Consider the following 11,265-nt stretch of genomic DNA (forward strand, 5'->3'; position numbering starts at 1 on the left):
CTGATTGATAGGTTCCTATATAGCATGGTCACGCGCGGAGAAGTTTTTGCGCCTTCCTTCTTTTTCAGCTGCTGAGCGCACCTTGAGTTTGTGGTATCCTGGCTTTCTTCTTATGCCCACGCTGGCACGCCCTGTTTTTTTTTTTTCAATAGGTGGCAAGTAGCTCAGCTCTGTTATCAGTTTTTTTTCTGGTGCGCCGCACTTTCTTGCTAGCAGGGGATTATCACGAGTTACCTGCCTATCATTTGTCCTGCAGCAGCTTTCGTCAGCTGCTACGCACAATGCATCGTCTAGCACCCCGCCGCAACTCCGACAGATTGCCCCTTCTTTCATTGCTGACTGTTTCCACGCTTGTTTTACTTTGTGGCTGTTAGTGTCCTGCTGCCTGCTGTCCGTCCATACTATGCTCAACTTCAAAAACACGTAAGTATGCGGCTGGTTCCTACGTACCGTACGACAATGTCCTGGCGGGGCGATAGCAAAATGCTCAGTTGCTGGTCGTTCACCATTCGGTGCACCTGACGATATGTGGGGTTTAACGTCCCAAAATCACCGTATGATTATGAGAGACGCCGTAGTGGAGGGCTCCAGAAATTTATACCACCTGGGGTTCTTTAACGTGCACCCAAATCTGAGCAAAAAAATCGGGCCTACATTTCCTGTCTGTGCACCCAAATCGGGCCTACAACATTTCCGCCTCCATCGGTAATGCAGCCGCCGCAGCCGGGATTCGATCCCGCGACCTGCGGGTCATCAGCAGCCTGGTACCTTAACCACTAGACCACCACGACGGGGCATTCGGTGCACCTCAACGTTATCTCCACAGGTACCTGCAGTCAATGACATCTACTGCTGACAGCAGTGCTTCATGCCCTGTCATTGTCATTCTAAGTGTCATGCATAGCCATTCCAAAAACCCACGCCTTTCTGCGACGACACCTGCTGTCCCAAAAGATAGCGTGACATCATTGTGATTAGAGTTCATCGTACAGCCCCGCTGTACTATTCATTGTACCTACTGTGTGATAAGAGGATCATACGTTCAAGGGTACCTTGCTGTCCTGCCTCGTCTGTTTGCAGCTGAGCTAGCTAGACACTAAAAGGTTAACCTGTACCTTATAGTCGTTCTTTGCATTCTTCCTCGTAAATGGCTACGTCACACTCTACACGTGTGTTGGAAATGGTACGTAAATGCTGGTTCGCAATTTCAAGCAGCGCACGTCTGCCTGAATGAATTTTTATGCATGCGTGAGTCTGTGAATTCGTACAATGCCTGCGTGCTGTGCTTGTCGCGCACTGTAATCATTTCATGAGGTAGTCCGCTTCATTTTTCTTGAGGTGCGTCTTAAAAAGTCTCGTGCAATCGGGGAATTCTTTCAGAAACCCTTATTGAATGGTTCAGAAGGGATGGTCACCTTTTTTTTCCCAAAAAATGTTCGCTCTAAGCATGTTGCTTATTTGTAAGGTGCTATGTGAATGCATTCCTTAATTCAAATTTGTTCTGGGTTTATATTTTTACATGAATTCATCCAACTTGCCCAGTGTTTCAAATGGTTCATCAAGCTGAAGTGCGCGAAACAGCAACATACGGAAACAAGAACACAGTGTAAATTAGGTATTAAGGCCAGAAACGAGGGTGGTCACTATGCAGCATATCGGTAGAAATGCGGTCCTTTAGTGAAGAGTTCGTTCCTTGTGATTCATAAATAGACAGTACGGCTTGTTGCTCTTCAAGGCAGGACAGAATGCCCTCATATATTTATTGCCTTTTGTATGCTCACTTTCCTGTGTACACTCTTTTATTGAACATTTCGAGCAGATGTACTTTCTTTAAACTATTGCTGATTGATTCTAAATAAAAAAACAATGTCTTTCATTTTTGCACTTGATTATTTCTCTTTGTGAAGGAAGGAATTGTCTTCGTATACTGCTATACGAGTAGTTACATATAGTATTGAATAAAAAATATGTTATGTTACCTTTGAGATGCCCTGTCCCATGCCAAATTACTGTTCTAGATTTTGAGTAAAATGTCCTTAACGCTTGTTCGTTCCCTAACTCACTGCGCTCCCTTCTTGTAGCACCAACAATTTTTATTTCTATGGCTCGCTGCGTCACCCTGAATTTGAGGTAAAACCTTTTCGTAAGCCTCCCGGTTGCTACACTGTACATGAGTATACTGATAGTCCCACCACGGTGGTCTAGTGGCTAAGGTACTCGGCGGCTGACCCGCAGGTCGCGGGATTGAATCCCGGTTGCGGCGGCTGCATTTTTGATGGAGGCGGAAATGTTGTAGGGCCGTGTGCTCAGATTTGGGAGCTCGTTAAAGAACCCCATGTGGTCAAAATGTCCGGAGCCCTCCACTACAGCGTCTCTCATAATCATATGGTGGTTTTGGAATGTTAAACCCCACATGAGGATCAATGAATGGGTACACCGGTAAAACTTACCTCTTATGTACCATTCTCAGTGAGGGATGCGTTCCGGTATGTATGTATGTATGTATGTATTTGGTCTTATTCAGTGCACGAACTAAAAAATTGAAAATATTTACAGAAAAGATATTTTTTTAATATAAACATTACATCTTCTTTCATGAGAATACTTTCAGACGGCGGAACTGTGCCAGGGAGCTTGTCAAACATTCGAAAAGGTTTAGCAACATCGTCACGAAGGTTTGAATATTTGTAGCACCTCCTATGTGACATTCCCACGAGAGAGAAATTGACGGAGGACACGGACGGCATTGTGTTCCACGTGATCACACCGTCATAGATTAGCGGGCGCGACTCCTCGGAGCGGACGTGGACCTTTTCCCCGATAGGACAAACGATCCCCCGGCAGCGATGGATATGGCGCGATTTCGGGCTCTTGTTTGGCCACATTGTTGTACTTATTTCTACAGAGATCAGTGCTGGGTGTTCAGTCGGCAGCTGCATGGTTGTCTGCAGCTCGTAGTCAGCAGCTGGTCAAACGGCTGATATAAACCACCAGAGTAGTCCAGTAACACTGGTGTCCCACTCCGTTCACCTCGTCCCTATGAGGGGGAAACATTTGTGGAGACTTCGCGCGAAATGACGTTAATAGACTCCGCCTTTATCGCCCGAGTGTTCGTCCCCCACCAGGATACCCCTTTAAATTCGGCGCTTGGGCCGAGAAGGGCAGCTGCATGCGTGTACTTCTAACGAGTCGACAGGGGACTGCTAGCCTGCTGAAAGCCTTTCAAGCCAGTGTATCGTCATTCCAAGCCAGGGAGTGATGCGCCCTGCAGTCCGGTGTCACCGTCGACCACAATGACTTTTGGTCGCGACAATTTTCTTCGAAGGAACAGTGACGTCGCCGTGGTCTTTTTGACGCGTCGGTATGATCCCCACCACCCCAAAGACCTTCTCGCGCCAGAGAGAAAACACTTTGGTGCCACAGCTCCAGTGTGGTCACTCCGTCCAAGTCAAGGACGCTGACGCACGGGCAGTCCCATCGGAAGTGGTGCGTGTCCAGGAATTGGATAGTGTAATTTGGAGCAGTTTCCCACATCCTTGAATCTGAAAAACGAAACTGTTTTATAATCAGCCTTCGCGGGCTGCTTTGAGGGCTTTTTCAATTTAGAGCTTTTGGACATGAGATTGTCAGAATGTAGCTCCTCCTTTGATTTCTCTTCTACGTATTATGTGTGAATAAACCTCCGTAAAACTTTTTCCGAAGAATGCGCCTTTCTCCATGCAAGATAGGCTAAACGGGTCAGGGGGTGGCGGTCAGCTAGCTACCTACGACGAGAACCACCGGACACAAGCCGCATCGACTAGGGGCAGAAGAGGTGGGATGCCGTTGATGCCTGGTCTTAACACACCACACAGTTGACCATGCTTTTTCGTCTTAAAACTGTAACATATCAATAAGTGCTTTCAACTAAGTAGCGCACGTAAACGGCTACAAGGAAACTAGAATGCGGCGACCTTTCTTTCCTTTTCTTGCCATACCACCATCAAGCTCAGTGCAGCACGGTAGCTTTTTGTTTTTCTCTTGCAATATGCGTTGAGGTGAGTTTAATGAGGCGATCAGGTCTATTTTCAACGCGAAAATGCTATAGGTAACAATATGTGCAGTTTCGAAGCACCTTCTTACTTATTTGTTGAGAATACCCTCAATCTGTCATAAATGACGCTATCAAAAACTCCGAAAGCAGTACCACCATTATTTCATGAAAAAAACACATATATCATGTTGGCATGTGAGCGCTCTTTGTCAAAACAGCATTGCGGCACTCCGCTACCGATAATGAAACTGACGCAGTAAACGCTCCAAAAAGGCAACGATGTCAATGGACGATAATCGCGCCTTCCGGTTTTCCAGGAGGTGTTATCACATTATGTTGTCTGCTGTATCTAGCTAGGGTTCCTCTACTAAGTATAGGGTGAGCTTGCTCATCCCAAAATTAAAAAGGAGAGGGGATTCAATAGAATACTCCGGGTTGGCGCACTTGAGTATTGGCATTAACGTTGATTGCTTTGACCTGCATGGTGCCAGTTGAAGCCGTTTGGTTTGTTAGGAAAGAGTTTATGTGACTGTACGTTTTCTTCCACATCTAATTTTACGTAGTTCCTCAAGTATTGTTTGGTGAGACATGGAGTCGAACACTTTTGTAAATTCTAAAGTATGTTCAGTGAAAGCCCGTGCCCAATAAAATGGGGTCAGTTTGAATGAAACACGATGATAGCAGCACGCTTGCATAAATGGTTGTATTGCAGATGGGCTATAGGAGAGACGCGTGTGCAAGGCAGCCATCCGACTAACGTACTGCTGGAACGAATGCTGCAGGTTGTGTTCCTGCACCACATCAAGCCAGAAACATGGACGGCGAAGATACGACGGAGCCTCAGCCGAGGTTGCTTTCTCTGGGACCCCCAGCTTCAACACCAGCACAAGCTAACGAGACTTGGGCTGACGCACTGCGGGCTGCTATCAAGAGCGCCCGCTCACCTAGACCTTTAGTATCGTTTGAAAACTCACTTGCTGGGAGTGCTATGGTGGCCGCCGACAAATCGATTAAAGAAAACGCGGAAAGTTCTCCTCTTTTAATTGTTTCCCTCTCGTCTACTCAACTGCTTTAGCATGCGCGGAAGGGCAGGGCGTGGCGAGCGAAGATACAAGAATAAAGTTGGTTGAGATTTGGGATTCACGCCGTCCAGTTGTCTTCCTTCAATACGCGTAGACGCGTCCCTACACCTTCGGTGAAAAATAGTGAGCAAATAAATCTTGTCAGCTCACTGGAAAATTACAAGAAATAAAAATATAGAGGCTTTGCCAAGACTTTACCACTTTCATAGGGCTGTGTATGAGTTATGTGTCTTCTTCTCTGTCCCATCCTGCAAACGGTATTCCTCGGATACTAGGGATAACCAAGCAGGCTGCCATGCAACCTTGGTTTGCCATTTTAACGCAAAACTTCAAAACATAGAAAAACCTCAGAACTGAATATTTTTGACATCTATATATTTTCCAGCAAACTTTTCGTGCACCAAGACAAATGCAATGAAGGATGGGCTGCGTAACGTACAGACCAAGTTTTAAGCCATGTTACAAGTTCGTGCCAGTCTCCGAGTCGGTAAGGTGCTCAGTTTAAACCAAAAGGCGGTGCTTCAAATCACGGAGCCGGTGGCGTTAAGGAAGTGAAGGCCACAAGACGATGTGGGTACGGAAGGTAAAACGCAGAAGTCCGATCATTATTTTTTAACGTGGCCTGTAGTAGTGACTAGACAAAGTTCTAAACACAGCATCCTGTGCAGTGCTGGTGGCCCAGTGCGTATACTGTTCGGTTCATAACCAAAACGTTCCTGGTTCGATTGACAAAGTTGGAATTGCTGACCCATCAGGAAGTCACTCAGACACATTACAGTCGTAGTCAAATGTGCGTGCTGCCCCATAATATGTGAAAGTGAATAAATTAAATGTGGAAAACAACATTGCGTGTGGTCTTTATACGACATATATTTAAGGCGGGCCTCTTTCTTTCGAAAACAAAAAGATTTTCTTTACAAAGTATGGGTCACACACTACACCTGTATGGTACCATGAGGCACGGAGTTCTCATGCCACCCAGTTGCCACAAGGTGGAGTGCGACAAAACATCAGAAAATAAAATTGTAAAAGCTGTAATTCAAGTTGCAAAATTGACCGACAGCGGCATTCGAACCACTAACCCTCCGGTTATGAAACGAACACGTAACCTCTCAGCCACTGGTACGTCACACCAGTGTGTAACCTACAACGTCAGGCTGATCGTTGTCCTTTAGATCATTCGAAAATGATAGCCACATATGACCTTCAAATAATGCGCGAGAAACAGCGCTTGAATTGGTAAATCGATGCAATTGCTAGCACCGACTGGAAAACAAGTCATATATTTTCAACCATACGTTTAAAAAACGCAGAGCTGTACTCGCATTTTCATTTCATTACAGGAAGGTCACTGGTTCGAATTCCACTGTCGCCCTCATGTTGAACATAAATTCATTAAAGGCTTTACATTTTGATTTTCTAAAGTTTTATTTTCTGAAGTTACTCAATCTCTTTGAATTTGAATTAGGTGACCTCAAGCCAGTGCTTAGTATCGAACTTGGTACTGTCAGAGTGGAATCAGGCCCTTATACGTATTTTCCGAGCGAAATGTTCCCTGGTACGTATGCTTTTCTACAAATCATGAGGAAATGCACTCGAAAAAGTTGAGGCCCTTATCACCCGTGGTAAGGCTAATCTTACGTCTGACGTCACAGCTCATAACGTTGCACCCATCAGGCATTTTTTTCCAGCTAAATGTCCCGGTGACGTACGCTTCTCTGCAGTACATGTTGAAAATTCCTCAAAAAAGTTGAGGTCCTTATCACTCTTGATAAGGCTAAACTTTTGTCGGACGTCACAGCTCGAAATGATGCACCCAGCAGGCGTATTTTCCCAGCCAAATCACCCCTGTAACATTTACTTCACTGCACTACGTGTCAAAAAACAGCCCGAAAAGTTGAGGCTCTTATCAACCATGATAAGGCACAACTTTTGTATGAAGTCAAGGCTCGAAACGATGCATACAGCATGCATATGTTCAGAGGTAATGTTCCTTGGTGCGCTAGCTTTTCTGCAACACGTGTCGAAAAGCAGTCTAAAAAGTTGAGGCCCTTATCACCCATGATAAGGCTCAGCTTTTTTCTGACGTCACAGCTCAAAACGGTGCACCCAGCATGCGGATTTTCCGAGCGAAATCTTCCCATTTACGCATGCTGGCTGCATAGATTCGAGCTGTGACGTCAGACAAAACTTGAGCCTTATCATGGGTGATAAGGGCCTCAACTTTTTCGAGTGCTTTTCGAGATGTATTGCAAAAAAACAAAACCAGGGAACATTCAGACTATGTAATACGCCTGCTGGACGAATCGTTTTGAGCTTTGACGTCATACAAAAGTTGAGCCTTATCATGCGTGATAAGGGCCTCAATTTTTTCGAGTGCTTTTCGACATATATTGCAGGAAAGCTAACTTACCAGGGAACATTTTGCTCTGAAATACGCCTGCGGGATGCATCGTTTCGAGCTGTGACGACAGACAAATTTTTGAGCCTTAACATGGGTGGTAAGGACCTCAACTTTTTTGAGTGCATTTCGACGTGTATTGCAGGAAAGCATACGTACACGGAAATGAGCCATACCATTTCAACTAGGGGCTACAATAACACACAGCCTTTAACGAATTCTTATTGAACACGAGGACGACAGCGGCGTTTGATTAGGTGGCCTTAATGTTATGAAACCAAAATGCGACTACAGCTGTGCATTATTTTAACCCATCGGTCAAAATATATAGCTTTTTTGCAAATCGGAGCCACCCCAATTGCATCAATTTACGCATTCAGGTGCAATGTTTCACAATTTTTTCAATAGTCACATGCGATTATCAGTTTCGAAAAATCTAAAAGCGGATTATCAGCCCAACACTGTTAAAGTTTTATTTTCTGAAGTTACTTGCAAAGGTGACTCCTGGCCGGCACTGGGTATCGAACCCGATACTTCCCAAAGTTGTAGCAGATGCTCATACCTATTTTCCGAGCTAAATGTGTACTGGTATGTTTCCTTTTCTGGAATACACGTCAAAAAGTAGTTAAAAAGTTTAGGCGCTTATCAACCATGATAAAGCTCAACATTTGTCTGACGTCACAGCTCGAAACGATGCACCCAGCAAGCAAAGGAAACGCAATGGTCCTGCTCGACAGGGAGGCATACAACGACAAAGTGCGAGACCTGCTGGACAGTCCGGCCTACGAAAAGCTGACGAAGGACCCCACACCAAGTGTCCAAAGGGAAATGAACAAGCTCCTGGCGGATATCTTTAAAGCGCACCCGAAGGCGAGAAACACATACCTCCAGCTCATCTGCCGGAACGGCTCTGCACCAGGATTTTACGGGCTTCCCAAGAGCCACAAGCCCACAGTCCCGCTCCGTCCTATCGCGGATTTTACAACATCTCCACTCCGGGCGCTGTCCAAGTATCTCCACCGGACTCTCGCGCCGCTCGTGGGGCAAACACCAACCCACATACGCGACGCCAGCCACTTCTTGGAGCGCATGAGAGATGTGACCGTGAGCAGCGATGAATGCTTCGTCTCGTTCGACGTCGTATCCCTGTTCACCAGTGTGCCCGTAGCACTAGCGGTATCTAGCGCACGAGCAGCGTTGAACCAAGACGAGCTCTTGGATGAAAGAACCTGCCTGGGCGTCGACGAACTGTGTCGCCTACTGGAATACTGCCTCAAGGGGACGTATTTCAGCGTCAACGGGAGCTTCTACAGACAAGCCAGCGGGACCGCGATGGGAGCGGCGATCTCCGTTACGGCTGCGAACCTCACAATGGAACACATAGAAGAGACGGCACTGGGCTCCTTTATTGACAGGCCGAAAGTATTTGTGAGGTACGTGGATGACTGTTTTTGCATAATAAAGAAGGCAGCAGTAGACAGCTTCCTCGAACATCTAAACTCCATCGACCAAGCGATACAGTTCACGGTGGAACGAGAGCGAGACGGGGCGCTTCCGTTTCTCGATGTTTTAGTCAGACGACAGGGCGAGCGCATGACCTTTTCGGTGTATAGAAAGCCAACTCACACCGGCAGGTATTTGCATTTTGCGTCCTGTCATCCAACTGCCCACAAAGCTGCAGTGGTTTCGGCACTTCTTTCACGTGCACGAGTAATCTGCACGTCGGAACGTGAGAGGAAGAAAGAAGAAAAGAGGATTGTCGCCGAGCTACGAAGGAATGGCTACACAGAAGCGTTCATTCGCCGGGCATCACGCCGTTTGTCGAGACGACAACCACCGCACCGCGGAAAGACACCTGCAAGCGACACACCGCCCGACCCCCTTTCCGCCCTGGCCACACCACCGCACACGAGAGAAACGAAGACGCCGAACAACCGCGTCGCCATTCCATATGTGCCGGGCATAAGTGAACAGCTCTCGAGAGTCCTAGGAAAAGCCGGGGTCACGGTAATCCATAAACCTGTTTCGACGCTCGCTCGCTTGCTACCGCGGCCGAAAGACCGACCTCCGAGGGAGCTACACCCGGGCGTTGTCTACAAAGTGTCGTGTTCTGGGTGTCCAGCCTGCTACATAGGCGAGAGCAAGTGTTTCCCGGAAAGAATGCGCCAACACAAGAACGACGTCAGGAAGATGGAAGTGCAACGTAGCGCTCTGGCGGAGCACTGCGAGAAGCACGACCATAAAATTGACTTAGACGGCGCTTCTGTTATTGAAACAGAACGGAATTTGGGAAAGAGGCTCTTGCTCGAGTCTTGGCACATTCAGCATACGCCTGCCAACATGAACCGCTCGCTGGGAACAATGCCTTCGGTGTACGTTCACGGTCTCCGAAACGTGGTGGAAAGGGAAAGCCGGAGCCGTGGTGAGAAAACACGACGCGACGACACTTCCATGACCAAGACAGTCACCCCCTGACGAAGGGACCGAGTCGGTATCGAAACGTCGGACTCTATTTGAACTGTGGCTGGAGCAATTTCAATTTTCTAAACTTTTCTACCCAGCCAGACAGATTGCTGTCAAAATGTTTACGTTTAAGCTTATTTTATGAGTTAAATGTGCTCTGGTACGTTTACTTTACGCCTGCTGGGTGCCTCGTTTAGAGCTCTGACGTCAGAAAAAAGTTGAGCGTTATCATGGGTGATAAGGGCCTCAACTTTTTCGGCTGCTTTTTACGTGTATTGCAGGAAGTTAAACGTTACAGGGGTCATTTAGATCGAAAAACACTGCTGGGTGCATCATTTCGAGCTGTGACTTCAGACAAAAGTTGAGACTTATCAGGGGTGATAAGGGCCTCAACTTTTTAGAGTGCTTTTCGACATGTACCGCTGAGAAGCGTAAGTACAAGGGAGCATTTAGTACGGAAAAAATGCCTGAGGGGCGCAGCGTTTCCAGCTGTGAAGCCAAACAAAAGTAGAGCTTTATCATGGATGATAAGGGTCTCAACTTTTTCGAGTGCATTTCCACATGATTTGTAGAAAAGCATACGTACCAGGGAACATTTAGCTCACAAAATACGTATAAAAGCCTGATTCCACTCTCAGAGGTACGGAGTTCGATACCAAGCACTGGCTTAAGGTCACCTAATTCGAATTCAAAGAGATTGAGTAACTTCAGAAAATAAAACTTTAGAAAATCAAAATGTAAAGCCTTCAATGAATTCATGTTCAACATGAGGGCGACGGTGGAATTCGAACCAGTCACCTTCCTGTAATTAAATGAAAATGCGAGTACAGCTCTGCGGTTTTTGAACGTATGGTTGAAAATATATGGCTTGTTTTTCAGTCGGTGCTAGCAATTGCATCGATTCACCAGTTCAGGCGCTGTTTCTCACGCATTATTTAAAGGTCATATGTGGCTATCAGTTTCGAATGATCAAAAGGACAACATTCAGCCTAACATTGCAGGTTACGCACTGCTGTGACGTACCAGTGGCTGAGAGGTTAAGTGCTCGTTTCATAACTGAAAGGTTAGTAGTTCGAATACCGCTGGCGGCCAATTCGGCAACAAGAATTACTGCTCTTACATTTTCTTTTTATTTTCTGAAGTTTTGTCGCACTCCACCTTGTGGCAACTTGGTGGCATAGGCCCCCGTGCCTCACAGTACTATACAGGTGTAGTGTGTGACCCATACTTTGTAAAAAAAATCTTTTTGTTTCCGAAAGCAAGGGGCCCGCCTTAAATATATGTGA

The 11,265-nt window shown here is 46.4% G+C and overlaps 1 long non-coding RNA gene across 1 annotated transcript; it reads left to right on the forward strand.

Moving 5' to 3' along the window:
- Nucleotides 1-249: 249 nt before the first annotated feature.
- LOC142786848 (uncharacterized) lies at nt 250-5,172 on the forward strand. Its single transcript, XR_012889184.1, has 2 exons — nt 250-423; nt 4,816-5,172. It is a non-coding gene; the product is annotated as an uncharacterized LOC142786848 (long non-coding RNA).
- Nucleotides 5,173-11,265: the final 6,093 nt, after the last annotated feature.

This window comes from Rhipicephalus microplus, chromosome 2, assembly GCF_043290135.1.
Source record: "Rhipicephalus microplus isolate Deutch F79 chromosome 2, USDA_Rmic, whole genome shotgun sequence".
Lineage (NCBI taxonomy): Eukaryota > Metazoa > Arthropoda > Arachnida > Ixodida > Ixodidae > Rhipicephalus > Rhipicephalus microplus.